The sequence below is a fragment of the Pipra filicauda genome, unplaced genomic scaffold (genome assembly GCF_003945595.2).
Source record: "Pipra filicauda isolate LSUMZ 115617 unplaced genomic scaffold, ASM394559v2 scaffold212_size3012638_pilon, whole genome shotgun sequence".
In the NCBI taxonomy this organism is placed as follows: Eukaryota; Metazoa; Chordata; class Aves; order Passeriformes; family Pipridae; genus Pipra; species Pipra filicauda.
The window spans coordinates 4,025-17,083 of record NW_024104324.1 but is presented as its reverse complement, the minus strand read 5'-3'; the positions used below and the strand labels follow the sequence as shown (position 1 = coordinate 17,083).

Below are 13,059 nucleotides of genomic sequence, written 5' to 3'. Positions count from 1 at the left end.
TCAGGAACAGTGTGGCCAACAGGCCCAAGGAAGTGATTCTTCCCCTGGACTCAGCGCTGGTGAGGCCACCCCTGGAGTGCTGTGTCCAGTTCTGGGCCCCTCAGATCAGGAGGATATTGAGGTCCTGGAGCAGGTCCAGAGGAGAGCAACAAGGCTGGGATAGGGACTCAAGCACAAGTCCTGTGAGGAGAGGCTGAGGGAGCTGGGCCTGTTCAGCCTGGAGAAGAGGAGGCTCAGGGGAGACCTCCTCACTCTCTGCAACTCCCTGACAGGAGGTTGTAGCCAGGTGGAGGTTAGTCTCTTTTCCCAGGCAACCATCAGCAAGACAAGAGGGCTGGGCCTTAAGCTGTGCCAGGGGAGGTTTAGGTTGGATATTAGAAAGAATTTCTTTACAAAGAGGGTAATCAGCCATTGGAATGGGCTGCCCAGGGAAGTGGTGATTCTATGGGAACACACCCATGGAGATGGGAACACACACACAAGATCAAGCAGAGTAGCTTTGCTGAAGGGATTTATTGATCATTCAGGAGAAATGCCCCTGGGCTCTGAGGGAAATCAGGGGGTTCTTTCAGGGATGATCATCTCCTCACGCTGCTGGAGGGAGACAGGGCACGGGTGTCACCACCAGTCCTGAAAGACAGAGCCCCAAACGTCACCCCCAAAGTCCACTGCAACATGAAAGGGGCCTTGTCCTGACCCCTCTCCCTGCAGGCACTGCTCACCTCAGCCATCCAGGGATGCAGCCACGCGTTTCTCACCAACAAGACCCACCACCTTCTCAACCACAGGGGGCTGGGGACAAAGACAGGCTCAGAGACACCCTGGGTGCAGTGGGATGTATTGGGAGCCTGGGGGAAGAAATGGGATCCTTGGGGAAGGTGCACTGGGGTATACTGGGGCAGACTGGGATGGCTTAGGAGTGTCATGGCCATGTGAGGGGAGGACCCGACCCAGGAAGAACTCCTGGTACCCACCTGAGCTGTCTTCAGGATCCCAACGTCCACTAAATGCAGCTGGAGAGAGACCAGGAGCCCTGGCTGGTCACTGGGATGTCCACTGGGATGTCCCCCCGCTCCCACTGCCCCCAGTTTCACCTCCAACCACTGTGCCTGCAGGGCCCAGGGTGGGGATGGAGACAAGGAGAGCCAGAGGAATTCAGGGCCTGCAGGGAGGGTGGGGGGAGGTTGGGGGGGACCCAAAGATGCTGAACTGGGGGGAACTGGGGAGCCCACGGGACTGGGATTGGGGTGTTGAAGGGGCCCTGTGTGGGATGCAGGGGAGGGGAAAGGAATTCAAGTGTAGGGATGTGGGGACTGCAAGGGAGAGGCTTGGTGGGGACAGGAGGAGGATGATGGAGGAGAACAAAAACGAGGGCACTGGGAGCTGGTTGGGAGTGGAGAGTGAGGCAAGGAATGGACTTGGGAGGTACCAGGGCAGTGGCCTGGGTGAAAGGCAAAGGTCTGGAAAGAAAAGCTTTGGGAATGATCAGTGGGAGGATGTTTGGAAACGATCAACAGGAGGATATTTGGGGACCATGGGTAGGACACAGAGCAGATGCTGGGGAGGAGATGCCTGAGGGGACCAAAAAGGATGGGATGGGAGGCCCAAGAGGTGGGATTTGGGAGCACCATTAAAAGAAACAGGTGGGGGCCCTCCCAGCAATTGACAGTGGACCTCCCTTGTCAGGGATTGCTGAATGGCTTCCTGCTGTTGCATCTTTCATTTCTTATCAAAAATCACCCAAATAGCTTTCAAACAGTGCCTGCCAATGGAGCTTGAAGGCACTCGTTCCATCAAAGCCATATCTGTAATTCAGAGGCATAAATAGAGAATGTAGATTTGTCTCTTAAGGTGCTGTCTCATTTCTACTAGATGTCAATTAGTACCATGTAAAACATGATCATTAAAATTAAAAACTCTTACCCTTCTATTTCCCTTTGAAAAATAATTCTGCTGTTAAAACTCCCACTTCTGTTTGATTTTTTAAAATCAAAATGAATGTGTGTACTAGTGGACACAGACAGGGCTCCCTCACAGAGAAGCCCATGAAGTATGGGCTGGATGAGCAGACAGCAGGCTGGTTGAAATCTCCTGGCTGGGGTGGTGATCAGGAGTGCAACATCCAGCTGGAGGCCAGTGATCAGCAATTCCTGGTGAACATCTTCATTGATGATCTGGATGATGGGATATAGTGCTCAAGTTTAATGGAGTTGATGAGTTTACATTCCGACTGCAAGGAACATGTTTTCACATCTGAAGCAGGGGATGGGAAACCAGAGACTCACTGTGAACCCCGAATGATTTCCAGAGCCTTTCCAGAGCATTTCATTCCAATCCGGGAATTTTGGATTAAAAAATCACGGTGCTCCTCCATTACTCTGGAAAGGGGACCCTGGTCTGTCGGGAGTGAGGACATTGCTGAATCTGAAAGCTGGAGAAGACAACAAGAAATGTGTGACCCTCCAGAGGATGAAAGCCCTGGATGAAGTTGTCAAGAAGTTCAGACCCAAAGCCTTTCGAGTTTTACGGTTGTGTCTAAACATTTACTGTAGTTTTTCCCTTGTTTGTCCCCTGAAATTGTTTGATGAAAAATCCCCTTGATGTCTGTATCCTTAGACCCCGCTCCCTGATTGGCCAAAGTTTGCTGCATTGCAGTATTTCCTTTTTTGGCCAGCCTTTCCCTAAAATGGATAAACCCTACCCCCTTTTTCCCTTATCCAGTTACACTTTGCATGCTGGGGTCCCATCTGGGGTGCCAGGAAGAGCTGTGCTTTGGGACCAATTACCTCTGAAGCTGCTCGTATGCCTTCATAGGCTGCTAAGATTTCCTTCTCCACAGGGGTGGAATTGGCCTCAGAACCTCTGTAGCTTCGGCTCCAGAAACCCAGTGGTCACCCTCACGTCTCACCAGGCACCTTTGGCCAGAGGCTCCAGGAGGGACCTTTATCTCCAGCTGCAGAGTAGAGCACATTCTTTACATCTGGTCCTGTCCTGACTGCTCCAAGAGCCACGGTATGTGCAATCTCTTGCTTGATCTGCCTGAAAGCTTGTTGTTGTTCAGGACCCCATTGGAAATTGTTCTTTTTACGGGTCTGTGGTGGTTTGGGCTAGGCCTTCCTTGGTGACCAGTTTGTAACCAAGGAAGGGTCCAGATTTACCCAGTATTCCCTACGATTTTTACGTAAGCCAGATTATAAGAAGAGAGGAGGAGAGGCCTTCGTTTTTTTTCCTTCCGGCGGCTTGGAGGTGCAGGTCCCCTGCTGTTGAGTCTGCCGTGTTGGGGAGCGAGGCCTGGTTGGGCCTTGTCGACCTTGGGAGACGGAGGTTGCCGGCGATCGTTCCGGAGCGACTCTCAGTTGTCCCAGGGGAGTAGTGAGCTATTTTTCTTTGCTAACTTTTTAGTTGTTAGATATTGGGTCTTGGGATATCTATATATTTTATTTTAGTTTTGTTCCCTTTCCTTTTCCTTCTTCCCTTTCCCTTGTGAAATTGTATATAAGTGTAAATATATTTATATATCTCACTTTGGTTGTCTCTCTCTCGTTTCGGGTTTTTTTTCTTAGTTTTTTTTTCCTCCCTCTTCTCCCTGAGGTTGGTTTTGGGGGGGGGGGAACTTCTGGTGGTAAGGTTTGGAGACTTGGCGGGGAGCCAGCTTCAAACCATATCACCTTATATGGTGTTTCCGCCCGGTTTCTCTCTGGTTATCTCCGGTTTGTTTTGGTTTTGCCACGGTTGTTTGGGAACACTACCGGGAGAGCTGCCAAGAGCCTATTGTTTATATAAATATAGTTTTGTTTGAGAACAAAGAGAGGAAAAAAAAAAAAATATATAAACATGGCCTTTTTATTCATTTTCCTGGTTATTTTGGCCGTTTTTATATATGCTGCTGGGTATCCAGTGAAAACTAACCCAAAAAGCATCTACCAATATCTGCCTTTCCTTAATTATGACATCAAAGGCCTAGTGACTGAGGTCCCTGGGATCAAAATTGGCCCCAATCCTTACCTAAATTGTTTGGCAACAGTCCTACTATTCCTAAAAGCCATGGAAGTGGTGTTTAACATTGGAAAGGTGGTGTGGTACTGCTTTTCTTGTTGCAGGAAACGCCAAAACTCAAAGGGATTTGCTGGAACTTTGGGAAGGGCCTTGAGAAAACCAGTCCCTGGATGGCAAGGAATCTGGGCCAACTTTGGTAAATTGGTAGGGCGCGTGACACCTCCCATTAGCTGGGATTTCACACCAGAGCAGGTGTTTGATCCTGATGAGGTGGCACGTCGTCTGGCAGAAGGGTGTTTTTCTTATGAGGACCCAAATATGCAGTTTTTTGCTTTGTACTGGGGCTTGGCGAGTGCCTATCGAGCTGCTGTGGACTATGCTCGGAAGACTAAGGCTGAGGCGGAAACTCAAACCCTGACACCTGAGACCAATACCACCTCTACTACATGCACGGAAAGCGGAACCCAGACTACACCACCTGAGATACCCCTCGCCCCTGTAGTGAAAAGGAAGTCGTGGGTACCATCGCCCGAAACTTTAAGCCTACGACCAGATGGAAGCCTAAACAGGTCAGAAGATAACGGAGAGGGGACTGATACTGATGCTAGTGCTAGAACTCCACCTCCACGAGCAGCACCACCCCCAAAAATGGAAACTACAGAGTTGCGGTCAATGACCCCATCAGAACTCCGGGACTTACAGAAAGATTACACTCGTCGGCCTGGTGAGCGAATTCTATCGTGGTTGCTCCGATGCCGAGACCGTGGGGCTAGAGGTCACCTATTGTCAACTGCTGAAGCAGAACAACTAGCTTCCATCTCTGGAGATCGTGAACTTGATCGTTTATTTGCAGAGGAGAAACCTGACCTCAGTCTTTGGGCACGACTTGTCTTAAGTGTGAAACAAAGGTTTCCATTTAAAGACTATATACCATGCCCCGTGAGGAAGTGGACCAAGATAGAAGACGCCATCCAGTACCTAAGAGAATTGGCATTGCTGGAACTTATGTATGAGGACCCTCAATATGATCCCGTCGCTGATGACCCAGAGGTTACCACTTGCACAATGCCCATGTGGAAGAAGATAATCCAGGGTGCTCCTGCGTCATATGTCCATATCTTGGCAGGAGTAATGCTTCCAAACATGCCAGAAACTCCTGTGAGCATGTTGTGTACAGTTCTGCGACATCTAAAAGAAACGGTAGAATCTAGGAATGAGTTTTCTAGAGACTATTCTGATTCTAGTTACAGACGAAGACCTGAGATAGATGAGCCTTACGGGCGCTCTGATTATGAAGATGACTACGGAGACCACAAGGACAAACGCTACAGAGATAGATCAGCAGACCGGTCTCGACCACGATCTCGATCTTGGTCCCGGTCCCGCTCACGATCTCCTTCCGTCACACGCAGAAGGAGCAAAAACCCTAAGCGTAAATCTAAGCGCAATGAACTGTGGTCCTATCTGTGCGCCCATGGAGAAAACATGAAGAAGTGGGATGGTGAACCTACTTCCAGACTTGAGGCCAGAGTGAGGGAACTAAAACGCAAGGAAAGCGATAAGAAAGTTGTCTACGTAGTAGATGCAGATTTCTTTGAAAAAGAACTGAGATCTCCCAGACGCAGAGGGGCTGGAGTCCATTTCCAGGATGAGAGGAAAGCCTCTGACAAGCCAAAGCAAAGATCCGACGGTGAATGCTCCGACCAGAGCCAATAGAGGGGCCCTGCCTTCTGCCAGGAGAAGGAGAGGGACGAGAAAGATAATAGAGTTTACTGGACTGTGTGGGTTCGGTGGCCTGGCACATCGGATCCTCAGAGATACCAAGCGTTAATAGATACCGGCGCACAGTGTACATTAATGCCCTCAGGACATGTGAGTACAGAGACTGTTTCAATTTCTGGGGTGACAGGAGGATCTCAAGAGCTGTCGGTGGTAGAGGCCGAAATAAGCCTGACAGGAGACCAATGGGAAAAACATTCCATTGTGACAGGGCCGGAAGCCCCTTGCATTCTTGGCATGGATTACCTCAGGAGAGGATACTTCAAAGACCCGAAGGGGTACCGATGGGCTTTTGGTATAGCCGCGGTAACTGAAGAGGAATCCAAACGATTATCTGCCCTGCCTGGCCTCTAAGAAGATCCTTCTGTTGTGGGACTACTGCGAGTCGAGGACCAGCGAGTGCCAACAGCCACTAAGACAGTGCATAGGCGACAGTACCGGACGAATCGAGATGCTGTGATCCCCATCCATAAGATGATTCACAAGCTGGAAAGTCAAGGGGTGGTTAGTAGAACACACTCACCCTTCAATAGCCCCATTTGGCCTGTACGCAAGTCCGATGGCGAATGGAGACTGACGGTGGACTATCGTGGCTTGAATGAAGTCACGCCACCATTGAGTGCTGCTGTACCAGACATGTTGGAGCTCCAATACGAGCTGGAGTCCAAGACAGCAAAGTGGTACGCCACCATCGACATCGCCAATGCATTTTTCTCCATTCCCTTAGCAGCAGAGTGCAGGCCGCAGTTTGCTTTCACGTGGAGAGGTGTGCAATACACGTGGAACCGACTGCCCCAGGGGTGGAAGCACAGTCCAACAATCTGCCATGGACTGATTCAGGCCACACTGGAGAAGGGCAAGGCCCCAGAACATATCCAGTACATTGATGACATTATTGTATGGGGGGACACAGCGGAAGAAGTTTTTGAGAAAGGAGAGGAAATCATCCAGATTCTCCTTGATGCCGGTTTCGCCATTAAGAAGAATAAGGTCAAGGGACCCGCCAGAGAGATCCAATTCCTAGGGGTGAAGTGGCAAGATGGACGACGTCAGATACCAACAGATGTCATCAATAAGATTGTAGCCATGGCTCCACCCACCAACAAGAAGGAGACACAAGCTTTCCTGGGGGCCATAGGCTTCTGGAGAATGCACATCCCTGGGTATAGCCAGATTGTGAGCCCTCTTCACTTTGTGACCCGTAAAAGGAATACCTTTCAATGGGGTCCCGAACAGCAACAGGCATTCAAACAGATCAAACAAGAGATTGCACATGCCGTGGCTCTTGGACCAGTTCGAACGGGACCAGACGTGAAGAACGTACTTTACACTACAGCTGGAGATAAAGGTCCCTCCTGGAGCCTCTGGCAAAAGGTGCCTGGTGAGACGCGAGGGCGACCACTTGGCTTCTGGAGCCGAAGCTACAGGGGTTCTGAAGCCAACTACACTCCTGTGGAAAAGGAAATTCTGGCGGCCTATGAAGGCATACAAGCAGCCTCAGAAGTGATTGGCACTGAAACACAGCTCCTCCTAGCACCCCGACTACCAGTCCTGAATTGGATGTTCAAAGGGAAGGTGCCCCCTACGCATCATGCCACCGATGCTACGTGGAGCAAGTGGATAGCCTTGATTACGCAGCGTGTACGATTGGGAAGCTCAAATCGCCCTGGAATTCTGGAGGTTATCACAAATTGGCCTGAAGGTGGGAACTTCAGTCTGGCAGAAGAAGAAGAAGAAGAGCCAGTGAGCCGAGCTGAAGAAGCTCCGCCATTTGATCAGCTGCCAGATGAAGAAAGGCGTTATGCCCTTTTCACTGATGGTTCCTGCCGTATTGTAGGAAGGAACCGGAAGTGGAAAGCAGCCGTTTGGAGTCCCACCCGACGAGTGGCAGAAGCTGCTGAAGGTCAAGGCGAGTCAAGTCAATTTGCAGAGCTCAAAGCCGTCCAACTGGCCCTGGACATTGCTGAACGAGAAGGATGGCCAAGGCTCTACCTCTACACAGACTCGTGGATGATAGCCAATGCCCTATGGGGATGGTTAGACCGATGGGAGAAGATGAACTGGAGGCGTGGAGGAAAACCCATCTGGGCTGCTGACTTGTGGCAGGACATCGCTGCCAGAGCGAAGGGTCTGAATGTGAGAGTCCACCATGTAGATGCCCATGTGTCCAAGAAGCGAGCTAATGAAGAACACGATAACAACAGAGAAGCAGACCGAGCTGCACAGATAAGAGTGTCACAAGTAGACCTAGACTGGCAGCAGAAGGGAGAGTTGTTCTTAGCTCGATGGGCCCATGATGCTTCCGGTCATCAGGGCCGAGATGCCACCCACAGATGGGCACGAGACCGAGGGGTGGATTTAACCATGGATATCATTTCTGAAGTTATCCATGATTGTGAGACTTGTGCCGCTATTAAGCAGGCGAAAAGACTGAAGCCCCTGTGGTATGGTGGACGATGGGATAAGTATAAGTATGGAGAAGCATGGCAAGTTGATTATATCAAACTGCCACAGACCTGTCAAGGTAAGTGCTATGTACTTACCATGGTGGAAGCAACCACCGGATGGCTAGAGACTTTTTCAGTGCCCCACGCAACGGCCCGGAATACCATTTTGGGCCTTGAAAAGCAAGTCCTGTGGAGACACGGGACCCCAGAACGCATTGAGTCGGACAACGGGACTCATTTCAAAAATGAATTAGTCACCAATTGGGCGAGAGAACATGGCATCGAATGGGTGTACCACATTCCCTATCATGCACCAGCTGCTGGGAAAGTTGAAAGATATAACGGACTGTTGAAGACAACTCTAAAGTCACTAGGCGAGGGAACTTATAAAAACTGGGATAAGAACTTAGCCAAGGCTACCTGGCTAGTTAACACCAGGGGTTCTGTCAATCGAGCTGGCCCTGCACAAGCAGAATCCCTTCATATTGTTGATGGAGATAAAGTTCCAGCAATCCATTTGAGGGGAATGCTAGGGAAAGCTGTTTGGGTTACCCCTGCCTCAGGCCAAGACAAACCCATTCGTGGGATTGTCTTTGCTCAAGGGCCAGGACATACGTGGTGGATAATGAGAAAGGACGGAGAGATCCAATGTGTGCCTCAAGGAAATTTAGCCTTGGGGAAGAACTAATTGTATGTCCTGAGTTATGTTTTTACAGGAAGTCAGTCACCAGAAGAGAGAGAGAGAGAGAGAAAGAGACCTGAATTAAGCTGATGCTGGTATCCAGTGATGAGACAGCCCAGAATGATGAAACAGCCATAAATCAGAACTGTAGTTGTGACTGAGGAGACCAGAGATTAGGACTGAACTGAACTGACATCGGTATTGATTTCCAGTGATGAGACAACTGCGCCAAGAGACCAACAAGAACTATATATATATATGTATATGTGTATATATATGCGCGGGACGTAGGCGAACGTGAGATATAGGTGTTGCGTAAAAATAGTATGGAATAAGGGGTGGAGAATGTGGTGGTTTGGGCTAGGCCTTCCTTGGTGACCAGTTTGTAGCCAAGGAAGGGTCCAGATTTACCCAGTATTCCCTACGATTTTTACGTAAGCCAGATTATAAGAAGAGAGGAGGAGAGGCCTTCGCTCTCTTTCCTTCCGGCGGCTTGGAGGTGCAGGTCCCCTGCTGTTGAGTCTGCCGTGTTGGGGAGCGAGGCCTGGTTGGGCCTTGTCGACCTTGGGAGACGGAGGTTGCCGGCGATCGTTCCGGAGCGACTCTCAGTTGTCCCAAGGGAGTAGTGAGCTATTTTTCTTTGCTAACTTTTTAGTTGTTAGATATTGGGTCTTGGGATATCTATATATTTTATCTTAGTTTTGTTCCCTTTCCTTTTCCTTCTTCCCTTTCCCTTGTGAAATTGTATATAAGTGTAAATATATTTATATATCTCACTTTGGTTGTCTCTCTCTCGTTTCGGGTTTTTTTTCTTAGTTTTTTTTTCCTCCCTCTTCTCCCTGAGGTTGGTTTTGGGGGGGGGGGGGAACTTCTGGTGGTAAGGTTTGGAGACTTGGCGGGGAGCCAGCTTCAAACCATATCAGGGTCACAAAGTAAAGAGGGCTCACCATCTGGCTGTACTCTGGGATGTGCATCCTCCAGAAGCCAATGGCTCCCAGAAAAGCTTGGGTTTCTTTCTTGTTTGTGGGTGGAGCCATTGCTACAATCTTGTTGAGGACATCTGTTGGTATCTGGTGTCGTCCATTTGCCATTTCAGCCCTAGGAACTGGATCTCTTGGGCAGGGCCCTTGACCTTACTCTTCTTGATGGCAAAACCAGCCCTGAGGAGAATCTGGATGATCTTCTGTCCTTTCTCGAAAACTTCTTCTGCTGTGTCCCCCCACACAATGATGTCATCGATGTACTGGATGTGTTCTAGAGCCTCATCCTTCTCTAGTGTGGCCTGAATCAGTCCATGGCAGATGGTTGGACTGTGCTTCCACACTGGGGCAGTCGATTCCAGGTGTACTGAACGCCCCTCCAGGTGAAAGCAAACTGTGGCCTGCACTCTGCTGCTGAGGGAATGGAGAAAAACGCGTTGGCAATGTCGATGGTGACGTACCACTTTGCTGTTTTGGACTCCAGCTCGTCCTGGAGCTCCAACATGTCTGGCACAGCGGCACTCAATGGCGGCGTGACTTCATTTAAGCCACAATAGTCCACAGTCAGTCTCCACTCTCCATCGGACTTACAGGCCAGACGGGGCTGTTGAAGGGTGAGTGTGTTCTGCTGACCACCCCTTGGCTCTCCAACTTCCAGATCATCTTATGGATGGGGGTCACAGCATCTCGGTTCGTCCGATACTGTTGCCTGTGTACAGTTGTCGTGGCCGTTGGCACTTCTTGTCCCCAAAGCTCCAGCGATTCCTTTCGTACAACAAGGGGACCAATGCAGCACCACCTCTCCAATTTTAAGTAGCATTTTCGCTGCCTTCACCACTAGGATCATTGTCGCTGAGCAATGTAGGGATGGGTTAGAGCTGATCTTGGAGTCTTTGCTACCAAACCTTGAAGGCCACCATTAAGGAAATTGGCTACTAGGCCATGGGTGTCGAAATTAAGGAAAGGAAGCAATTTGTTCCATCCATCTGAACGGTCCCTCACAGGATGTCCTAGGATAGGCACAAAACCAGCAAGAATCAGGAAAAAAATTAGTAAAAAGGCCATTGTTATTATTTTTCTTTCTCCTTCTTCCTAAACAAAGCTATGTTTAGATAAACAAAATCCTTCTTGGCAGCTCTCCCGGGAGTGTCCCAAAACAATGGTGGATGTTGACAAAACAAACCTGCTCTTGGCAGCTTTCCCAGACAACGTTCCCACAACAAAATCAAAGGAACCAAAACAATCCCACTTCTGACACCAAAACCATCTGTAGCCGGTTGGAGTTGGCTTCCTGCCAAACCCCACAGACTACAGAAGATTACTACGTGTAAATTTAGGGTAGAACTTAGGTGGGAGGTTCCTGTGCCACAGAGCTCTTGCCCACAGTTTCTCTTGGAAAAGAATGGAGTTCCACAGCTCATTGCTTCCATTTCAACCTTTTTGGGCCTTTGACCACTCTGGAAAATCTGTACCAACCTGATGAGCAGAAGTCTTGGGCTTTACCACAGGTGTCTGGGTGGTGTTCTGAGAGCCAGACTTCTGCTCAGTCCCAAACTGAGGCCAAGATGTCCCAGGCCAGGTGAATCCAGAAGTGGACTTGCAGCCAGAAGTCCGCTGACAGCGCTGCTTGGGACCGCAGATCTGCTTCTGTGGCGCTCCAAAAAGAGCTTGGTGTTGGCCTCTGCAAGTCTCTCAGTAGCTCTGAAACATTCACAAGCACACACAGAGTCATCTTTGGCAGGAAGGCTTTCGCAAAGTTACCCTCCACAGCCTTGGTTACTACTCGACTTCTAAAAGCCAAGGGCATGAAGAGCGTCCAAACCCAGCACATCCTTTGATCTGAGCTTGTTCACAGGGCCTGTTTCTAAGAAATCACACCAAGTGCAAGGAGCAGCCAGTGTCACCTCCAGAAGAACTCTGGGCCACCCTGGCCTTCTCAAGGAAAGCTCAACCCTCAGACCCGCTGCCAAAACAGAAGCCAAGAAAGAGCCGCCTTATTTTGGATTCACAGAATCCAACTCTTTTCTCCCAGAGGCCTCTCCTTATTCAAACAGGAAAGGGCACAAGATTCATCTTCTCTGTCACCCACAGCATGAGGAGAGTTGAGACTGGCAAAAAGACTGCCTGCTAAAACAACCTCAACTTGAAAAGACACCAATAATGCCAGAGTGGTGCTGCTGTGGGGTTACTGCTGGAACTCTAAAGAGAAAGGAAGACAGGTCTGAGGAAGGGAAGGCTCTGAAGGAACTTTCCCCACAAAGATGCCACGTTCTGCTGTCACACCTGATGCTGGCCAGATGCAGAAAAGGGATTTCCAAGGAAAATGCAGGAGGAAAAAGGAATCTGTTCTTACCAGTCCAAAAAAGCAGGGACTTACCTTTCCAGTTTCTTGGTGAGGCTTTTTCTTCTTTGGGCTTCCACCAGATACAGCTCTTTGTACTTGTCCACTTCTGCCTGGGTGGATTCCTTTTGAAAAGGTCTTTCTGCTTGGTTGCTTTTTGTCCTTCCCAGTGCACGTTCCAGATCTCTAATTCTGTCTTCTAACTGTTTTTTCAGTGAGTCCACGACTGCTTCTGATTTCTTCTAAGGTGTCCTGGTGGGCTGCCTGTGCCTGAAGGAGACAGTGCACCTTCAACCACCACAAGAAAAAGAGAGCTCTGCCCAGCACAAAATTGCACACACCCACTTTCAAGGGCCCAGCCTGACTCAGAGAGGCGGTTCTGCCTCCTCACTCCCAGCAGCAACCAAGGCACAACCCAGGAGCTGCCAGGGCAAACAATTCTTTGCATTGGGAAAGAAGCCCAAATGAGCACTCTGCTTCAAAGCTACTAATGAAGAGACACTGGGTCTGTAGGACAGGGCATGTCCAAAAGGATTCTTCAAAGACAAGAAGAGCTTCCATCCACCTCCAGCCCCTCCCTCCCATCCCTGGAATTTCAGTGACTCCTTTTCTGAGCACTTTCACCCCCTCCAAGGACAAAGCAGCACCTGTAGGTCTGGCCATGACAGCTGCAAGTTGCCAAACCCATTCAAGGATGAGCAGTGAGAAGCAGAGCAGCGCACAGAGATCCCCCCAAGCACTGCAAAGTGGGAATCTGCCTTGGGCAGCCTTTGCATTCAGGGACCTGCCACCACATTCCACACCCATGACAGCACTCCTGCCCAACCAGATTGC

The 13,059-nt window shown here is 49.7% G+C and overlaps 2 long non-coding RNA genes across 2 annotated transcripts; both read right to left on the bottom strand.

Moving 5' to 3' along the window:
• Positions 1–494: 494 nt before the first annotated feature.
• On the bottom strand, positions 495–2,277 carry LOC114003627. Its single transcript, XR_003546314.2, has 4 exons — positions 1,924–2,277; positions 975–1,805; positions 723–848; positions 495–630 (listed from the first exon to the last, which is right to left on the bottom strand). It is a non-coding gene; the product is annotated as an uncharacterized LOC114003627 (long non-coding RNA).
• Positions 2,278–9,832: 7,555 nt separating this feature from the next.
• Positions 9,833–12,443, bottom strand: LOC120323220. Its single transcript, XR_005563491.1, has 3 exons — positions 12,262–12,443; positions 11,361–11,585; positions 9,833–10,894 (listed from the first exon to the last, which is right to left on the bottom strand). It is a non-coding gene; the product is annotated as an uncharacterized LOC120323220 (long non-coding RNA).
• Positions 12,444–13,059: the final 616 nt, after the last annotated feature.